Consider the following 19,669-nt stretch of genomic DNA (forward strand, 5'->3'; position numbering starts at 1 on the left):
GCCTGCATGGTCTGACAGCGTGGTTAGCCGGTTCGAGTCCCGTTGGTTAAAAAGAATCACCAACACAATGTTGGCCGATAGGGTAGGAGGGGTGATGGCATACAATTTCGAGTTACTAGACTGCGTGGCAAAAGCGTACATTTAATTTCAGACCTCTCCACAGTGTACATATGGATTAAAGTCACATGACTCTGTTGATGACCGGATGGAGTCATTAAACCTTGAACGGACCACTTGGTGTCATTCGACTGGAGTAGTTTATATGTCGATAATAGGTATCTCTCTCTTCCTACGTCATTATTACCATCTCACACCAGGACGTGCAGGTCGCCCATTGTTGTCAAACAGAGTAACTTACACCTGGAGATCCAAACAAGTCCTCGGATATTTCAAGCACTAAAATCAATACGGTAAATAAATAAATAAATAAATAAATAAATAAATAAATAAATAAATAAATAAATAAATAAATAAATAAATAAATAAATAAATAAATAAATAAATAAATAAATAACATTATATTATATTATATTTCATCGCATATTCTTATGATATAATACTTCTTTTTTACAATTGTCTGTACTTCATACCGACACAGATAAGTCTTATGGTGACGATGGGATCGGAAAGGGCTGCCGTCAGTGGGGTTCGAACACACCATCTCCAGAATGAAGCTCAGAGCATCTAATGATGTTCTTATAAGATCGCATAAGATGGTTTTTAATTCCGTATGGTAAGGAAACTTTCTTCCATAACACTGATATGCAAAAATTTTGCTACAGAGAAACTGTTTATACTTTTCATTTTCCCACTATGGGTAGTTACATGTAAAGCCAATCTGTAGTTTCGTAACATCATGTCCTTACATCAATTATATTATTATTATTATTATTATTATTATTATTATTATTATTATTATTATTATTATTATTGCATTAAAACTGGAATTAGACATAATGTAATCACTAAAATCTTATAAAAGATCTGAAATTAAAAATTATGAACAAAGCTTCCTATAATTATTTTTCTTGTTTAATATTAGAAGGGCACTTAAAAATTCGATTTATTTCTACATTTGTATAAATGCCATTCCTTGAAAGAAAGGGTGAAATATTTTATCTAGATATTAAAACAATGGAAATAAGGTACCAGGGCAAAGCGGAATGCAAAAAGTAAGCGGATTATTGCTGGTGTTCAAAGAGTACATCTCAAAGTCACAGCAGGGCATCAAAACGGTGCAACATTTCGAGCAACAAACTGAACATCTGGAAGGCTGTAAGTCCTTTTTATTAATATAATTCAATGTTTCTTAGTTAATGCTATACCCTCGAATTTTATATTGCGCTGTTAAAAGACGTTTTTATAAATAATATACCTAATTTGACGTTATTGACATTCTTGTTCAAATTTTGAAGTTTTCCATTTATATTTCTAAACATTACATAAAACCGGGCACGATAGAGAAAATATGAATACAGACTTGGATTCTAGATCCATCAATACCTATGCAGTCATTGCAGGTATGCTGTCTTGTTAAAATATATGTATTATTTTAAGACGGACTTTGACAATTTTAATGCTTTCTATTTTACTTTCAAAATTAGAAAATATCTGACGTGATACAGAAAATCTCAACACAGGTATGGATTCAGGGCACGTTAGTTAACAAGAATCAATAATCTTTTCCCTTGTAGGAGAAATAAAATTTTGAACTGATCTGCATTTTGGGCAGTTATCCAGGTGACAGTTTCCCTATTTGTTGCTTATGTACTCTTTTCTTGAGCAATTACAAGGAATGTGGAAATTTATTGAACACCTCCATTGGTAAACTATACCAAACACTAACTCCTCTTTATATGAACTAATATTTTCCCTAACTTGCCCTCTTGAATTTCATATTTATCTTCAAATTGTGAATTTTCCTACTCTGAAAAACACTACTCAAACTTATACGTCTACTAATGTAATTCCACGCCATTTGTCTACTGACAGTACGGAACATACCGCTCAGTCGAGCAACTCGCCTACTTTCTCCCAAGTCTTCCTAACTCAAATTTGCAACATTTTCGTAACGTTATTCTTTTGTCGGAAATTACCCTGAACAAATCGTGCTGCAATTCTTTGGATTATTTCCAGTCCTCGTATCAAATAGTTGAGGTGAAAATCCCATACACTGGAATGATACTCTAGTTGGAGTCTTACCAGAGACTTATATGGCCTGCCTTTTATATCCTTACTACAATCCCCCAGTACCCTCATAACCGTGTGCAGAGAGCTGTATCCTTATTTACAATCTCGTTTGTGTGTTTACCCCAATGAAATTTCACCCCATCAAAGCAGTAATTAAAAATGAGAGGAACTTTTGTATTATTGAAACTCACAACCAGACTTCATGGAGTCAGTCAGTTGATTTATGCCTAAAAGCGAGTAACAAAGCCAAACATTACGTGACATTCTCGTCAAACGAGAAGTGACAGATACTGAAGCTAAAGAAAAAGGAAAGACCTCGGTGCGGGAATGTATGTAGCGGTGTAACTGTGGAAATTCGTAGATCTACGATGAGCAAAATTTAAGGATAAAATAATGAGTGTTTCTAGAAAACGGTCAGAGCAAAAGGGAAGTCCAAAGTAACGGGCTAGTTAGCGAGGCAGAGTGAGAGTTATTCTGCATTGAAAGATCAAAAACATTGTCATACCCCGTTCGATGTTCCAAACTGAAGCTGTCACAATTGCCAAATATCCTGGAAAGTATCATTTAAAAGCGTCTACAGGATTGCTAAACAATATCATAAAGGGACACAACATTTCGTGGAATGAAGTTTTATAGTGAATTCATGGAGGTGGATGAAAGTGTTGTAACTGCTCGCTCTTCTAAGCTTCTCATTAGTGGAGACGAAAGTTATTACCTGGGGGCACATGAATATCAAATAAACTATATGTGGCTTGCCCGCAAATTGCAACGCAAATAGAATCAATTAACATTCCATGGTTTCCCATTTCTCTATGTAATGTTTGGGCGCCAGCGTTACAGTTTTAAACAAAACTATAAAGCAAAATGTATATTTACTAGCATAGCGACTTATACTTAAATCACAGGGGTTGGATTTGAAATGATTAACCATGAAGTTTCGCTTAAGAAAGAAAATTAACGCAATATAAAATACAAATGAATTTATTATACAAAAACTGAGATAAATCGGAAAAGTTCCTTTAAGCTTGGAGGGAAGTTAGAATTTACGTTAATGAATTTACTGTTGCTTGCTTTATCTAATTGAAGCTTACCAATTGCAGCTTCCGTTGAGGTCATCTGTGTTCCCTGGTTACTCGCCCCCTCTTCTTGTTGTAGAATTCACTCCATGGACATCCTTCCTTCCTTCCGTGATGTGATTTTGGCTATCTAGACTAGCACTCCCTAACTGCCTAGTCTTTAAATTAGACATTGGCCCTATACTTGTAAAAATTGATCAGCGTTGATCGTAGAAGGAGAAAATTCAGAGATAAGAATTTTTCCATATTAGCAGAAATCTCAATCCAACTTAGCTAATCTACTGATACTATACAGACTTGTACCAAATGCCATGAACTTGAACTAAACTAATTCTTCGTCCAGAATAATTACTGAATATTTCACAAGCCGTAAGCTTGTTTCGTCTCACGGAGATCCGACAGCATCATAGCAGCTAAGTACTGTGTTGAAGCGACAACACAACGTACGAAAAATAACTATGTCTCCAAGCGACCACTCACTGTCTCAAAAATCAATAAAGTAGTTGACGTTCTCGTAGTGATGTGTGACTGTGTGAGTCGAGGATTGCTCCGCGCTAGATAATATATCACCGGGCTCTCCCCCACTCTTGGTAATAGATCAGTACCAATCACAATATAACGAAGCATCTGATTCGTAGATCGCATTATCATCTCACTCTCTTCATTCTTGGCATGTAACCGGTAGGCGTGGCGATGATCGATGAGTATCGAAGCTTGCTAGCCTTGCACGCGGGTAGCTGTGTAGTGCCTTGTGCTCATGAGTTTAACCCAGTGACTCATCCAACTTCCCCGCTTCAAGAATAACATTTCCGGGTACACAAGTATGAGATGAAATGACAACAACTCTGTCTCAACATTGACCATATTTACAATACATAATGAATTCCTAGCCCACATAATGTAATAATTTAAATAATAAATGATGTTCTAATATATACAATATGATTCCAAAAGCCTTATTTACAAATGATTGAAGTTAAAATAAATATGTCATATAAATAATTGCCGATGGCGGATAATCTTGATATCGAGTGATATCGCGTAAAAGTATGGCTGAAGGAGCCTGGACGATTACAGTGTAGAGAATGAGTGTAAACCAAGGCCACACTTTTATTTCTGACTGTGTACATTAGAGGATTTTCAATGCGCCGCACGACACAGGTTTGCTCTTCCGGGCATTACCAGTGAAAACTCTCTCGGTTAAAGGAGAAATAATGTTAGGGAGTAAAATGTCCAAGGAAATATGAATAATAATGTTATTGTTTCTATGTCCCACTAACTACTTTTTGATGGTTTTTGGAGTCGCCGAGTTGCCAGAATTTTGTTCCGAAGGAGTTATTTTACGTGCTAACAAATCTACTGACACAAGGCTGACTTATTTGTGTACATTCAAATAACACCGGACTTAGCCAGGATCGAACCTGCCAGGTTTTGGGTGAGAACGCCAACGCCTCAACCGTCTGAGCCACTCAGCTCGGCCAAGCAAAGATTTACAGTTCAGTTAATAACTATACTACACAATAGCAAATTCATTTTGGAATTCAGTGTATTACGTACGTAGGAGCGGTGGTGTACGCATGATTTTGTTAAGGGGGAGTAATTATCAAAATTGTTCACGTTTGACATTATTGATATTTTAAATTATGTATGTTAATATTATTATTGTACCGGATGGTACACCCGCCCCGTTTATTTAAATGAAGCGCGTGCAAAATGCTATCTTAAAACTAAAATTCGCAACAACTAGCGCAAGAATTGTGGACTTTTTTCTGCAGATATCTCTACCAAAAAATTATTCACTCTAGTGTGAAGAGGAACAATTAAAATCCTTAAGTGATTTTTATTCCAAGGTTTACTACACTGAGTTGATTATTCTTTGTTTTCGGTATGTTAAGTTGTCAATACTTCGATCTCTCCCCGCCATCTTAACATGTTGGCCAATAGAAAATGTTGTGTATTTATTTTTTAGTCAATTACATTTATCCTATAACAATTTAATTACCCAATGGAAATTGGGGGTGTGTCGGGCCTTAGCCAAAAGCTCTCTAGAATCTTCCTCTTGGGTATAAAAGCTGGCACAGTTTAGGCCAGGCTGTCTTATTCATCGCGTGGACCTCGTCCATCATCGAGCAGACCAGAAGCTCAAGGTAATGGCAGTCCTATAGAAATTATAGTCTTTGAAAGCTAGCTCGAGGGGAAAGTTTCCAAACTTTACTAATGTAACTGTAATTTTGTAAAATTTAACTTTCAAACTAGTCAAAAGAATTTAGCCGAAATTCTGGAATTGAGAGTGTGACACCCTCTCGAGTTCCCTATCAACTTGACTTTGAGGTGACTATGACTTTGTAACCGTTTTCTGTATGTTACTTGTGTAACTTAAATTTTCTCCATCTAGTCACTTCAGTAGTATAGACTTAGCCTGTGTAACTTCGGGCCAGAAGCCCAAATAGGATTTTAATCTTTTAATTGCAAATTTCAAGGAGTGAAAGTGCCCACCTCCACATCATTTCGATATTTGGGACAGTAAATTTAACCTGTTGTTTTTTCCACAAACCACCGGTAGATTGGGTATGCAATACCCCTGTGAAATTCTATTTCATTCTGTGTAAATATGTTACACTGTTGAGCATATAAGACAGTAAATACTGTTGGAATTTTAATAATGTAGGTTGTGCCTTTGATAGGCCGGGACATTTTGTTGTAAATGTAAAGTTTATAGTGCAAAGACGCTCTGGGTGTTAATGTTGAAGGATGCCTTTGGAAGGCTGTAATGGTGAAATGTTCGGAGAATAGTCTCCTAGACTTCTAGATAATTTTGCTGAGCAAAAGGTGCCCTTGAAACATTGTGTATTATGAACACTCTGTTAACGAAATTGGGAGGGTCGTCTCCTTGACTGTTTCTTCAAAGGAGCCTCAGCGCTCATTGGAGAATAAATAATTAGTGAGCCTCAAGTTCAAGGTTGTTGTTATTCGATATTCTAAAATTGTTACCCATCTTATGATTTTTGTGCCTGAATTTTGTAAAGTGTTATTTCCGATGAAAGGAAAAAAAAAGGGAGCTGAGAAAGGAATATAATAATAATTTTAAAGTTTTAAATTTCTGATTATCCTATCTTGAGCCATTCATGCCCGCGCCTCCCTTCACCTCTGTCCAGCACGGAATCCCAGGAACAATTCTTCTTCTTCTTCTTCTTCTTCTTCTTCTTCTTCTTCTTCTTCTTCTTCTTCTTCTTCTTCTTCTTCTATTTCTTCTTCTTCTTCTACTTCTTCTTCTTATTATTATTATTATTAAATATCACTTTGCGCTCTATTAATATTCGAATAGTACATATTCATAAATACCACAATGAAACCTTCTGAACGTACTTTATCACGGTCTTAGGCTACATTATTTTAGTACCTGTTTCATTTGTTATTATAAAAATGCTTGTGCCAGTGCCACATGCCACTATTGCTCATAGGTTACACAACTACGCAGCACTAAAATATTTTAGCCAACGGCTCTTTGTGTATACTTATATATATACTAGCGAATGTACCCGTGCTTCGCTACGGTATTCTACATTGTATTCGAATATCGAAGTAAATAGTGTACATGCAGTAAATAAGATAGTTTTAAAATTGCATGTCTCTTAGCGTTATCCGAGAAAGAGCATGGGGAGGTCCCCGTACGTTTCCAATGTAAAGTGTTTGTTACGGATTTGTGATATAACGGCAGGCTCACTTGCCTACTGGCATTCACAATCAGGTTGGGAAGTTTACATTATAATTGCAGGCCCCATTGCCTACTATGCGGACAGAATCGATTTGGGGAGTTTTCGTTAAAATGGCAGCCCCCCTTTCCTACCTCCAGACAGATTACAGTTTTTATTATAATAGCAGGCAATTACCCTACTATCACTCGAAATTGAGTTGTGCAGTTATCATTATAATGACAGGCCCCTTTTCCTACTGCCAGCCAGCGTACTGCCAGTCACACCAAGTTGGTGAGTTTCCATCAAAATAGCAGGCCACTATGCCTAATGCCAGTCACATTTTAGATGAGTACATTTCTTTATAATGGCGGGCACCCTTGCCTACTGCCAAACACAATCGGGTAGGGGAGTTTTAAACAAAACTGCATGCTCACTTACCTTCTGCAAGTCAAATCGAGAAGGGAACTATTCATTACAATTGTAGGCCTTCCTTACTAATGACAGTTACACAGGAGTTGGAGAAGGAACCCTTTCCTACTGCCAGTCAAAGTCGGTGTGGGGAGTACTGATTACAATAGCAGACCGACCCTTTCTCGATCGCTAAATCGACATCAGTGAATATATATAGATCGACATACGAAAGTATATGCGTGTTTACAATATTGAAGACCTTCATTTACAGATTAACTGCTACTAAACGTACGTCATATCGACAAAGGATTATACCATACGACACGCCGGATTTAGTGGCCTAAATGGCTGGTCCAATGATATGTCATCTATTCTTGGGTCAGATTTAGAAACGTGGAACAGGGTAAAGGTTTTGTAAGATCATCTCACATTACATTACTTTTCGGATAATAATGTGACAGCTACATACGTAGCATTTGGCTCACATATGGCTACTGAGTGGGCCAATTTTCGCGAAGAGTTTGATGATTCTGTATTTCATATAAGTAATTGAAAGTATGAATAATGCATGTGAAAATTCCAAATTGACTTAACATCGATTAATAGAGAAAAATCAAACGTAAAAGGGATACAGATACGGCATAAAGTCATAAGACCAAGGTTGTAGATCATTCCAAATTGAACGGAGATTGTGCAATCCGTTACGTGATAGGAATTTCCGAAGGTCTGCACCATCATTAAAATTGCCTGCGATATTCTTCGGGGATAAAAAATGAAAAATTTAATGATATAGGATTTTTCATTCGTTACAGGCTAAAACGTATAATTTTGTCAAATTTCAATTATCTTCTTATTCTTCTGGCAGATTATGCCACAATGTGGATTTTGGGCGAGGCGGGTAAAAATTAGGACTTTCAGGAAATCAAAAATTATGGAGATTGTTATTATTACCCCTTAAACGGAAAGCTGTACGAAAATTTCGCCAAAATAGTCAGTGTAGAGGTACACAGTCGTTACGATTTGATTTATATAGATAAGGAATCTGCTCCATGTAAAACACCTTTTGGGCTATGTCCGCTGGACTTAACCTGCAAAAGTGACCATTCATGATATCTCCCTTATTAATCCTCCTGACGAAAAAATGCACATGAAAAAAAAGGTTTAGAGGTGGAATTCCATCAGGTTTGGTCGATTTCCAGTCAGGTTGGTCTTGTTCTGTATATATTGTGGAAGAGTAAAATCACCATTTCGGTTCCTTATAAACCGCCAGTCCATTCCGGAACATGAAATGTTATTTACGTTTAAAACCTACCTTTGGACAGGTGGATGCTAAATATAAATTTTGTTTCGAATGTCTTCAGTAGTTTTCAAGTTGTAAGGAATACGCTTTACACGCACCCGCTCGTGAGTTAAGTCCGATGGGACTTGTACAGAAAAACGGTCCTTTAATGATATCTCCCTTATTGATCCTCGTATCGAAATGATGCACATGAGAAAAAAAGATTTAGACATTAATTTCTACCAAGGTAGGTAGACTTCCATAAACTTTTGTTGTGTATATTTTTTGGAAGTGCAAAATCACTGTTTCGGTTTCGTATAAACCCCCAGTTAGTTCAGGGATTTAGAAACAATATTTGCCCTGAAACCTATCAAGGACAGGTGTATTCTAAATACGAATCTTGGTGGAAATGCATCCAGTAGTTTCTAGCATTCACGTACATACGGCGTAATTAAGGAAGAAAATAATACAGTTAAGAATGTTGAAACTAATAGAAAATGGATTATAACTGAGGACAGCCGGATAACGACAAATAAATAAATGCCGTGAGTTATGGATATAATAAAGCGCTAACAGAGGAGAAATTTAGGTTCAGTGATTCTTAGGTAAACAAATATGAAGATGACTAATGGTGTTATTACTTAATCTATTCGAGGGCGGTTATAACCTCCAACGATATTCCGCCAATATCCCGCAGATGAGCCGATTGATGCCTCTCTTGCCATCTACCCAAGGAACAACCACGAATTTAAAAGCATGATGAGGAAAATGGCAATACGTTACTTCCCTACTGGCATGCAGTCAGAGACGTTGCCATGGTAACCTGTAGGTTCGTTGTCGGTCTGTCGGTCACTAAATGCAGAGCATGATACCAGCAGAAAATTGTAAATTTCTCCGTCATGTGAAGAGTAAGGTAAATTATGAACATAACGAAAGTTGTTTATAATGAAGAGACGTTTCACGTACGGTAAACGAAGTTTACAGAAAATCAATAGTATAAGAGAAAATAGAGGAAAACCACTGTGGTTTTCCTATAAACACCCCGTCTATTCAAAGATTTTAAAATTATATGCATATCGGAACCTTTCCTGGGATGAGTATACTCTAAATATGAAGTTTGGCTGAGATCTATCCAGCCGTTTCGACGTGATGGTGGGAAAACCACTCTGGTTTTCCTATAAACCCCCCGTCTATTCAAGGATTTTAAAATGATATGCATATCTAAACCTTCCCCGGGATGAGTATACCCTAAATATGAAGTTTGGTTGAGATCTATCCAGCCGTTTCGACGTGATGGTGGAACAGACAAACAGACAGACAAACAGAAACAATTTTATTTATATAGATTTTTACACTCGTTCTTCACCCCCTTTCCATCCCCGCCCAAAGGAGTCCTATGAGTCCCTTACACAACAGTAAATTTTTTTCCCAGATATTAAGTCTTATTTGTACCTATTTTGGTTGACAGCTATGCCCAAACGTACATGCATAATCTCACTGCTCTAGAATCCTGGAGCTGACGTTGCCATGGTTACGGCAGTTCATTTCTTTATCCGATTCCTAGAGCAGGGGTAGTGTGGTGCCAATATCTCCGTAACGGTTGGTTTTAGGGCCTTAAAACATGGTTTTCGGGCCCGTAGGGCTTACCGAGTTTTGTTCTTTGCGTCAAGAGGATTAAATTGAGCTTTGTCTCGTCCTTATACGACAAATTCGATATTTTGCCTATGATAGTATAAGAGAAAATGGAGGAAAACCGTTTTTCCTATAAAACCCCCGTCTTTTCAAAGATTTTAAAATGATGTGCATATCGAAACCTTCCCCGGGGTCAGTATACTCTAAATATGAAGTTTGGTTGAGATCTATCCAGCCGTTTCGACGTGATGGTGGAACAGACAAACAGACAGACAAACAGACAAACAGAAACAATTTTATTTATATAGATATATCTATATATATAAATAAAATTGTTTCTGTTTGTCTGTTTGTCTGTCTGTTTGTCTGTTCCACCATCACGTCGAAACGGCTGGATAGATCTCAACCAAACTTCATATTTAGAGTATACTGACCCCGGGGAAGGTTTCGATATGCACATCATTTTAAAATCTTTGAAAAGACGGGGGTTTTATAGGAAAAACGGTTTTCCTCCATTTTCTCTTATACTATTATAGGCAAAATATCGAAATTGTCGTATAAGGACGAGACAAAGCTCAATTTAATCCTCTTGACGCAAAGAACAAAACTCGGTAAGCCCTACGGGCCCGAAAACCATGTTTTAAGGCCCTAAAACCAACCGTTACGGAGATATTGGCACCACACTACCCCTGCTCTAGGAATCGGATAAAGAAATGAACTGCCGTAACCATGGCAACGTCAGCTCCAGGATTCTAGAGCAGTGAGATTATGCATGTACGTTTGGGCATAGCTGTCAACCAAAATAGGTACAAATAAGACTTAATATCTGGGAAAAAAATATACTGTTGTGTAAGGCACTCATAGGACTCCTTTGGGCGGGGATAAATAAAATTGTTTCTGTTTGTCTGTCTGTTTGTCTGTTCCACCATCACGTCGAAACGGCTGGATAGATCTCAACCAAACTTCATATTTAGGGTATACTCATCCCGGAGAAGGTTTTGATATGCATATCATTTTAAAATCCTTGAATAGACAGGGGGTTTATAGGAAAACCAGAATGGTTTTTCCACCATCACGTCGAAACGGCTGGATAGATCTCAACCAAACTTCATATTTAGAGGACACTCATCGCGGGGAAGTTTTCCATATGCATATCATTTTAAAATATTTGAATATATGGGGGGTTTATAGGAAAATCAGAATGGTTTTTCCACCATCACGTCGGAACGGCTGGATGGATCTCAACCAAACATTGTATTTAGAGTATACTAATCCCGGGGAAGGTTTAGATATGCATATCATTTTAAAATCCTTGAATAGACGGGGGGTTTATAGGAAAACCAGAGTGGTTTTCCCATCATCACGTCGAAACGGCTGGATAGATCTCAGCCAAACTTCATATTTAGAGTATACTCATCCCAGGAAAGGTTCCGATATGCATATAATTTTAAAATCTTTGAATAGACGGGGTGTTTATAGGAAAACCACAGTGGTTTTCCTCTATTTTCTCTTATACTATTGATTTTCTGTAAACTTCGTTTACCGTACGTGAAACGTCTCTTCATTATAAACAACTTTCGTTATGTTCATAATTTACCTTACTCTTCACATGACGGAGAAATTTACAATTTTCTGCTGGTATCATGCTCTGCATTTAGTGACCGACAGACCGACAACGAACCTACAGGTTACCATGGCAACGTCTCTGACTGCATGCCAGTAGGGAAGTAACGTATTGCCATTTTCCTCATCATGCTTTTAAATTCGTGGTTGTTCCTTGGGTAGATGGCAAGAGAGGCATCAATCGGCTCATCTGCGGGATATTGGCGGAATATCGTTGGAGGTTATTACCGCCCTCGAATAGATTAAGTAATAACACCATTAGTCATCTTCATATTTGTTTACCTAAGAATCACTGAACCTAAATTTCTCCTCTGTTAGCGCTTTATTATATCCATAACTCACGGCATTTATTTATTTGTCGTTATCCGGCTGTCCTCAGTTATAATCCATTTTCTATTAGTTTCAACATTCTTAACTGTATTATTTTCTTCCTTAATTACGCCGTATGTACGTGAATGCTAGAAACTACTGGATGCATTTCCACCAAGATTCGTATTTAGAATACACCTGTCCTTGATAGGTTTCAGGGCAAATATTGTTTCTAAATCCCTGAACTAACTGGGGGTTTATACGAAACCGAAACAGTGATTTTGCACTTCCAAAAAATATACACAACAAAAGTTTATGGAAGTCTACCTACCTTGGTAGAAATTAATGTCTAAACCTTTTTTTCTCATGTGCATCATTTCGATACGAGGATCAATAAGGGAGATTTCATTAAAGGACCGTTTTTCTGTACAAGTCCCATCGGACTTAACTCACGAGCGGGTGCGTGTAAAGCGTATTCCTTACAACTTGAAAACTACTGAAGACATTCGAAACAAAATTTATATTTAGCATCCACCTGTCCAAAGGTAGGTTTTAAACGTAAATAACATTTCATGTTCCGGAATGGACTGGCGGTTTATAAGGAACCGAAATGGTGATTTTACTCTTCCACAATATATACAGAACAAGACCAACCTGACTGGAAATCGACCAAACCTGATGGAATTCCACCTCTAAACCTTTTTTTTCATGTGCATTTTTTCGTCAGGAGGATTAATAAGGGAGATATCATGAATGGTCACTTTTGCAGGTTAAGTCCAGCGGACATAGCCCAAAAGGTGTTTTACATGGAGCAGATTCCTTATCTATATAAATCAAATCGTAACGACTGTGTACCTCTACACTGACTATTTTGGCGAAATTTTCGTACAGCTTTCCGTTTAAGGGGTAATAATAACAATCTCCATAATTTTTGATTTCCTGAAAGTCCTAATTTTTACCCGCCTCGCCCAAAATCCACATTGTGGCATAATCTGCCAGAAGAATAAGAAGATAATTGAAATTTGACAAAATTATACGTTTTAGTCTGTAACGAATGAAAAATCCTATATCATTAATTTTTTCATTTTTTATCCCCGAAGAATATCGAAATATGCAGGCAATTTTAATGATGGTGCAGACCTTCGGAAATTCCTATCACGTAACGGATTGCACAATCTCCGTTCAATTTGGAATGATCTACAACCTTGGTCTTATGACTTTATGCCGTATCTGTATCCCTTTTACGTTTGATTTTTCTCTATTAATCGATGTTAAGTCAATTTGGAATTTTCACATGCATTATTCATACTTTCAATTACTTATATGAAATACAGAATCATCAAACTCTTCACGAAAATTGGCCCACTCAGTAGCCATATGTGAGCCAAATGCTACGTATGTAGCTGTCACATTATTATCCGAAAAGTAATGTAATGTGAGATGATCTTACAAAACCTTTACCCTGTTCCACGTTTCTAAATCTGACCCAAGAATAGATGACATATCATTGGACCAGCCATTTAGGCCACTAAATCCGGCGTGTCTTATGGTATAATCCTTTGTCGATATGACGTACGTTTAGTAGCAGTTAATCTGTAAATGAAGGTCTTCAATATTGTAAACACGCATATACTTTCGTATGTCGATCTATATATATTCACTGATGTCGATTTAGCGATCGAGAAAGGGTCGGTCTGCTATTGTAATCAGTACTCCCCACACCGACTTTGACTGGCAGTAGGAAAGGGTTCCTTCTCCAACTCCTGTGTAACTGTCATTAGTAAGGAAGGCCTACAATTGTAATGAATAGTTCCCTTCTCGATTTGACTTGCAGATGGTAAGTGAGCATGCAGTTTTGTTTAAAACTCCCCTACCCGATTGTGTTTGGCAGTAGGCAAGGGTGCCCGCCATTATAAAGAAATGTACTCATCTAAAATGTGACTGGCATTAGGCATAGTGGCCTGCTATTTTGATGGAAACTCACCAACTTGGTGTGACTGGCAGTACGCTGGCTGGCAGTAGGAAAAGGGGCCTGTCATTATAATGATAACTGCACAACTCAATTTCGAGTGATAGTAGGGTAATTGCCTGCCATTATAATAAAAACTGTAATCTGTCTGGAGGTAGGAAAGGGGGGCTGCCATTTTAACGAAAACTCCCCAAATCGATTCTGTCCGCATAGTAGGCAATGGGGCCTGCAATTATAATGTAAACTTCCCAACCTGATTGTGAATGCCAGTAGGCAAGTGAGCCTGCCGTTATATCACAAATCCGTAACAAACACTTTACATTGGAAACGTACGGGGACCTCCCCATGCTCTTTCTCGGATAACGCTAAGAGACATGCAATTTTAAAACTATCTTATTTACTGCATGTACACTATTTACTTCGATATTCGAATACAATGTAGAATACCGTAGCGAAGCACGGGTACATTCGCTAGTATATATATATACACACATTGCATAGCAGGAAAATCCATGGAAGCAATCACACATCCATGTTCAGTAAATTACCAATGTCATTGAAATCATTTAAAAAAGGCTAGGAAAACAACAGATAGGGAATCTGCCACCTGGGCGACTGCCCTAAATGCAGATTAGTAGTGATTGATTGATAAAAATGAATGTTTGTTTGAATGTCTCTAATGGGCTCAAAAACTACTGGACCTATTTGGCTGAAAATTTCACAAATTGTCCTTATTACTCCAGGGAGTGTTTAGAAAGTGGTTTGAACGTAATCCGATGGGTAGTTTTTATGATGAGTAATTGTATATAATTAATTTAATTGCAAAATTACACCAATACTGGATCCACTTCAAGGACAGATTGTCGCTAAGCGACAGCAGCTTACGCTATATCATGGTAGTCCGGTAAGAAATGCTGTATGTAGGAGGATGGGAACACACCGCCATGTTTTGTAAAGTACCTTTCTTGCCAGGAGATTCACGATCGTGCCTGTTGTTTGGAAATAGCAATCCAACGTGCAATGATCGAGATGTACTTTAATGTCATAGGACCAACATTGATAAGTCTGCCCAGTTTGAAGAATGTAGCTGTGTATTAGATGTAAAAAAAATATTAAATATCGTTTGAAAAATATTGAATATCAACAGTGGAATGACAGGAGTTATCGCCAAATCCTAACGAAGAGCAGTTTGCGGTCCCAACGAGCAAAGGCGAGTCTATATAAGCTTACTTACTGTATATAAAAATGGATGTACGTTTGTGTGTGGGTGTGTAAATGACATATCTCCTCCTAAACGACCGGAGCAATTCAAACCAAACTTGGTACACTTATGATTTACTATCTGGAGAAGAGCACTATGGGGGTAAGCCATCCCTAGCAACCTTAGGGGGGAGGGTCAGAAGGTTAGGTACAAAAATAATCAAAAATAGTGTCGAATCCATAGCATTAGGGGTCACTGAGGTGAATAGTGACACTTCAGATTTTTTTAAGTCCACGTTCAGCCACATTTAAGGCAGGAGACTGATATATAATAATAATAATCGAAAATAGTATCGCATCCATAGTTTTAGGGGTCTCTGAAATAAATAGTGACAGACCGGAATTTTTAAAAATCCAACATCAGACCCCTTTTAGGGCGGGGAGCGAGGGGGTGTGACGTATAAAATTAATCGATAATAGTGTTGAATTCATACGTTTCGGGTTCGTTGAGATCAATATTGATATTCTGGATTTTTAAAACTACAAATTCGGCCCCCTTTGCGGTGGGGGCGTACAAATATTACCTACTACCTTGAAAAAATACTGCAGGGGAAAGACGTCCCTAGAACCCCTAGGGAAGGTGGTGAAAAATAATCGGTTTGGAACGATGTATACAAACCGTACTGTATGTATAAATCAAAGTATCAAAATGAAAATAGGTGTGAATTAATGAGGCACTTCCAGGCATCTTAGAATCTTAAAACTCGGTAACAGAAAACCTGAGGACTTCAGGATCCATAGAAAAATCGAAAATTATCCAAATTACCTGAGGGGCCACGCTGAGAGTTTCATATTTGGGGCTCAGCATAAGAATGCAGTCGAACATATATATAACCAAAACGATAACCTATAAGTTTCATGGGCTTAAATTTTTTCCTGAATATCCTCATTTTTAATCCGTTCCCCCAAAACAATATAGCGGCAAAATCTTCCACACGAGCTAGAAAATAGGAATTTGGCAAAATTAAGCTTGTAACCGACGAAAAATTACGAGATGTTTACATTTTTCACATTTTACCCCCCGGGAAATACCGAAATATGGAGGCAATTTTAATGACAGTGTACACCTTCCTTTCGAAGTATTTGGTGGATAAACGGTAAGTTGTATCACTAAACGGATGGCACAATCTCGGTTCGATTTAGCGTGATCTATAACTTTCGTCCTATGACGTTTTGCCGTATCTCGATTCCTTATACGTTAGATTGTTCTCTATTTCTCGATTATATGTAAATTTTCCTATTTTTCCACGTATGATTGATAGTTTGAATCTTTTATAGAAAAGATAGGATCATTAAATTCTACAAGAACATTGGCCCATCCAGTAGACATACGTGAGTCAAATTCTATGTTTGTCGCTGTCACATAAGTATTCGAAATGTAATGCACTGTGAGAAAACCTTACCCTTATTTTACCATATTGAACGTTTCTAACTCTATCATACCCATACATTCCAGAGATACGAGAACATATCATAGGTCCAGCCATTTAGACCGCTAAATGAGGCGTCTTGTCGTACAATCCGTTTGTCGGTGTGGTGTACCGTTTAGCAGCAGTTAATCTGTAAATGAATGTCTGCAATATTTTAAATATATACTTTTGTATGTCGATCAATATTTATTCATTGAAGCCGATTTGTAGCGATCTGCCATTGTAATTAATACTATACAAATCGACAGTAACTCTCAGCAGAAGGGCGACTGCTATTGTAATCAGTACTCCCCACATCGACGTTGACTGGCGGTAGAATAGAGTCCTTCTCCAATTCCTGTGTACCATTGTAATGAATAATTCCCTTCTCAGTTTGACTGGCAGAAGGCAAGGGAGCATGCATTTTTCAATACTCCTTTACCCGACTGTGTTTGGCAGTAGGCAATCGTGCCCTCCATTATAAACAAATTTACCCACCCAAAATATGACTGACGTGGGGCTATTTTAATGGAAACGCACCAACTCGATGTGACTGGCAGTAAGCTGACTGGGATTAAGAAAATTGGCCTGTCATTATAACGATAACAGCACAAATCAATTTTGACTAGCAGTAGAGTTGGTGCCTGCCATTATAATAAACATTCCTTAACTGTAATATATGTGGAAGTAGGAAATGCGGCGTGCCATTGTAACGAAAACTTCCCAAATCGATTGTGACCTTGCAGTTGGTAGCGGGGCCTGCCATTATAATGAAAATTCCCACCTCGACTGTGAATGGCAGTGGCCAGTGGACTGCCATTATCATCACAACTCCGCAAACTACGTATGTGGATCACCCTTTGCTATTTCTCGGATAACGCTAAGGAACATGCTATTTTAATAAATCTTATTCACTGCTTTTACAGTAATTTACTTCGATATTCGTATATAATGTAGTATACCGTAGCGAAGCCAGGGTACATTTGCTAGTATTGAAATACATTTTATTTAGCACAAATATGTCAATATGGAACTCACCATAACGGGTGAATACCGCTCGAAAATTACAATATTTCACATCTGAATGTTTCATAAAAATTAAGCTTATATGGTGTCAGTTCTGATTTTATTATCGTACCTTCTCAATAAGCGGCATGTCCGACTTGTTGGCTGAATGGTCAGCGTACTGGCCTTCGGTTCAGAGGGTCTCGGGTTCGATTCCCGGCCGGATCGGGGATATTAACCTTAATTGGTTAATTCCAATGGCCCGGGGGCTGGGTGTTTGTGATGTCCTCAACATCCCTGCAACTCACACACCACACATAACACTATCCTCCACCACAATAACACGCAGTTTCCTACACATGGCAGATGCCGCCCACCCTCATCGGAGGGTCTGCCTTACAAGGGCTGCACTCGGCTAGAAATAGCCACACGAAATTATAATAAGCGGCATGGCTCTGCTGCTCCTTTCTTTCCTTCAGTAGACGATGAGAAGTATGTACTTTGAGATCCACGGCGCCAGTGAGAGCGCTGTCACGTTATCAGAATGTTGAGTGATAAGTTACTTGCCTCCCACTTTGATAGACGTACTATTTGTGCCACGGCGCAAGACACAGGGATTATGTTACTGAAAAATAAAGGGAGGGCGATCCGTCAGTAGGTTCTGATACTTTTACAGTGAGAATTTATAGGAGAGAAAATCATTATGGAGATTTTAAAAGATGCTCAAATATAAATACCTCAGTTTTTATTTTATATAGGGTTAACATTTAAAAAATGTTTTACTTTCAAGGTGGGGGTTGGGGGGATGTTCAAAACCGTTCAATCCTCTGCTTAGGAGTGACTACAAGTACGGACAATTGACTTCCATAGAAAGATACAGGAGAGTTTTCATTTCGTTTTCGGTACCGTAATTTGACAATGTTTCTCATAATTCGATGAATTCTCTAATATGGAAAAATACTTCTTTCGCTTGCTATTCCACATTGAACGAAGTTTGACTGTACATTATAATAGAAGCTCACCAGAGAAAACTATACTCACCTTGGAGAAATCATTACAAGCATAACTTAATACAGTCCCTGGATTCAGTAAAGAAGTTTTTGCAGGTACATCGCATCCAAGTTTAAACACTCGCTGAGGATTTGAATGCGCAATTCCACCAAATTGCGGGGATGCTGATGTCAGCGTTTTACCCACTGTTCCAACATGATCCACAGATTTCCAACGGGGTTCAAGTCAGGTGACTTTTCATGCCAATCGAGTTGTGATAGGGTGGGGGAGTGTTCATAAAACCAGTCACATATGTGTCCAGCCCGATGACCCTTGCTATTGTCATCCTAAAATTTCTGGGTATCAATAACATACTCATCATGTAGACGTAGACTGAAGGGCAACACCTGATCATCCAGAATTTTATATAAACATGCTGGTTCATGCTAATTATCACCTCAGTGAGTGGGCCAAATCCATGATACGAAAAACACTCCCAGAGGATCACAGATCTACCTTCGGGTTGAACCTCGACTTGCACACGTCCAGGATGAAATGCTTCATTTGGCCTTCGGTGCACTCGACGACGTGCGCCATTGGAATACAGGCAAAAAAGTAATTCGTCAGACCACATTACTTCCGAGAGTCAGCTACTGTCCACGTACGATGATTTCCTGCCCATTGAAGACGCGCAGATTAATGTGTCTGTGTGAGCAATGGCTTCTTGCGAGGTGACCGACTCCAAATGTTCATTGCATGCAGTTCCCGTCGCAATGTTCTCTCGCAAACAGGTTGGAATGAACCTTCATTCACTGACTGCA

General features: G+C 38.3%; 1 protein-coding gene across 4 annotated transcripts in view; it reads left to right on the forward strand.

Moving 5' to 3' along the window:
* Nucleotides 1-19,669, forward strand: part of LOC136877813 (probable G-protein coupled receptor Mth-like 1) — an 84,565-nt gene that overhangs the window by 38,070 nt on the left and 26,826 nt on the right. The gene's annotated exons all lie outside the window — the stretch shown is intronic.

The sequence above is a fragment of the Anabrus simplex genome, chromosome 7 (assembly GCF_040414725.1).
Source record: "Anabrus simplex isolate iqAnaSimp1 chromosome 7, ASM4041472v1, whole genome shotgun sequence".
In the NCBI taxonomy this organism is placed as follows: Eukaryota; Metazoa; Arthropoda; class Insecta; order Orthoptera; family Tettigoniidae; genus Anabrus; species Anabrus simplex.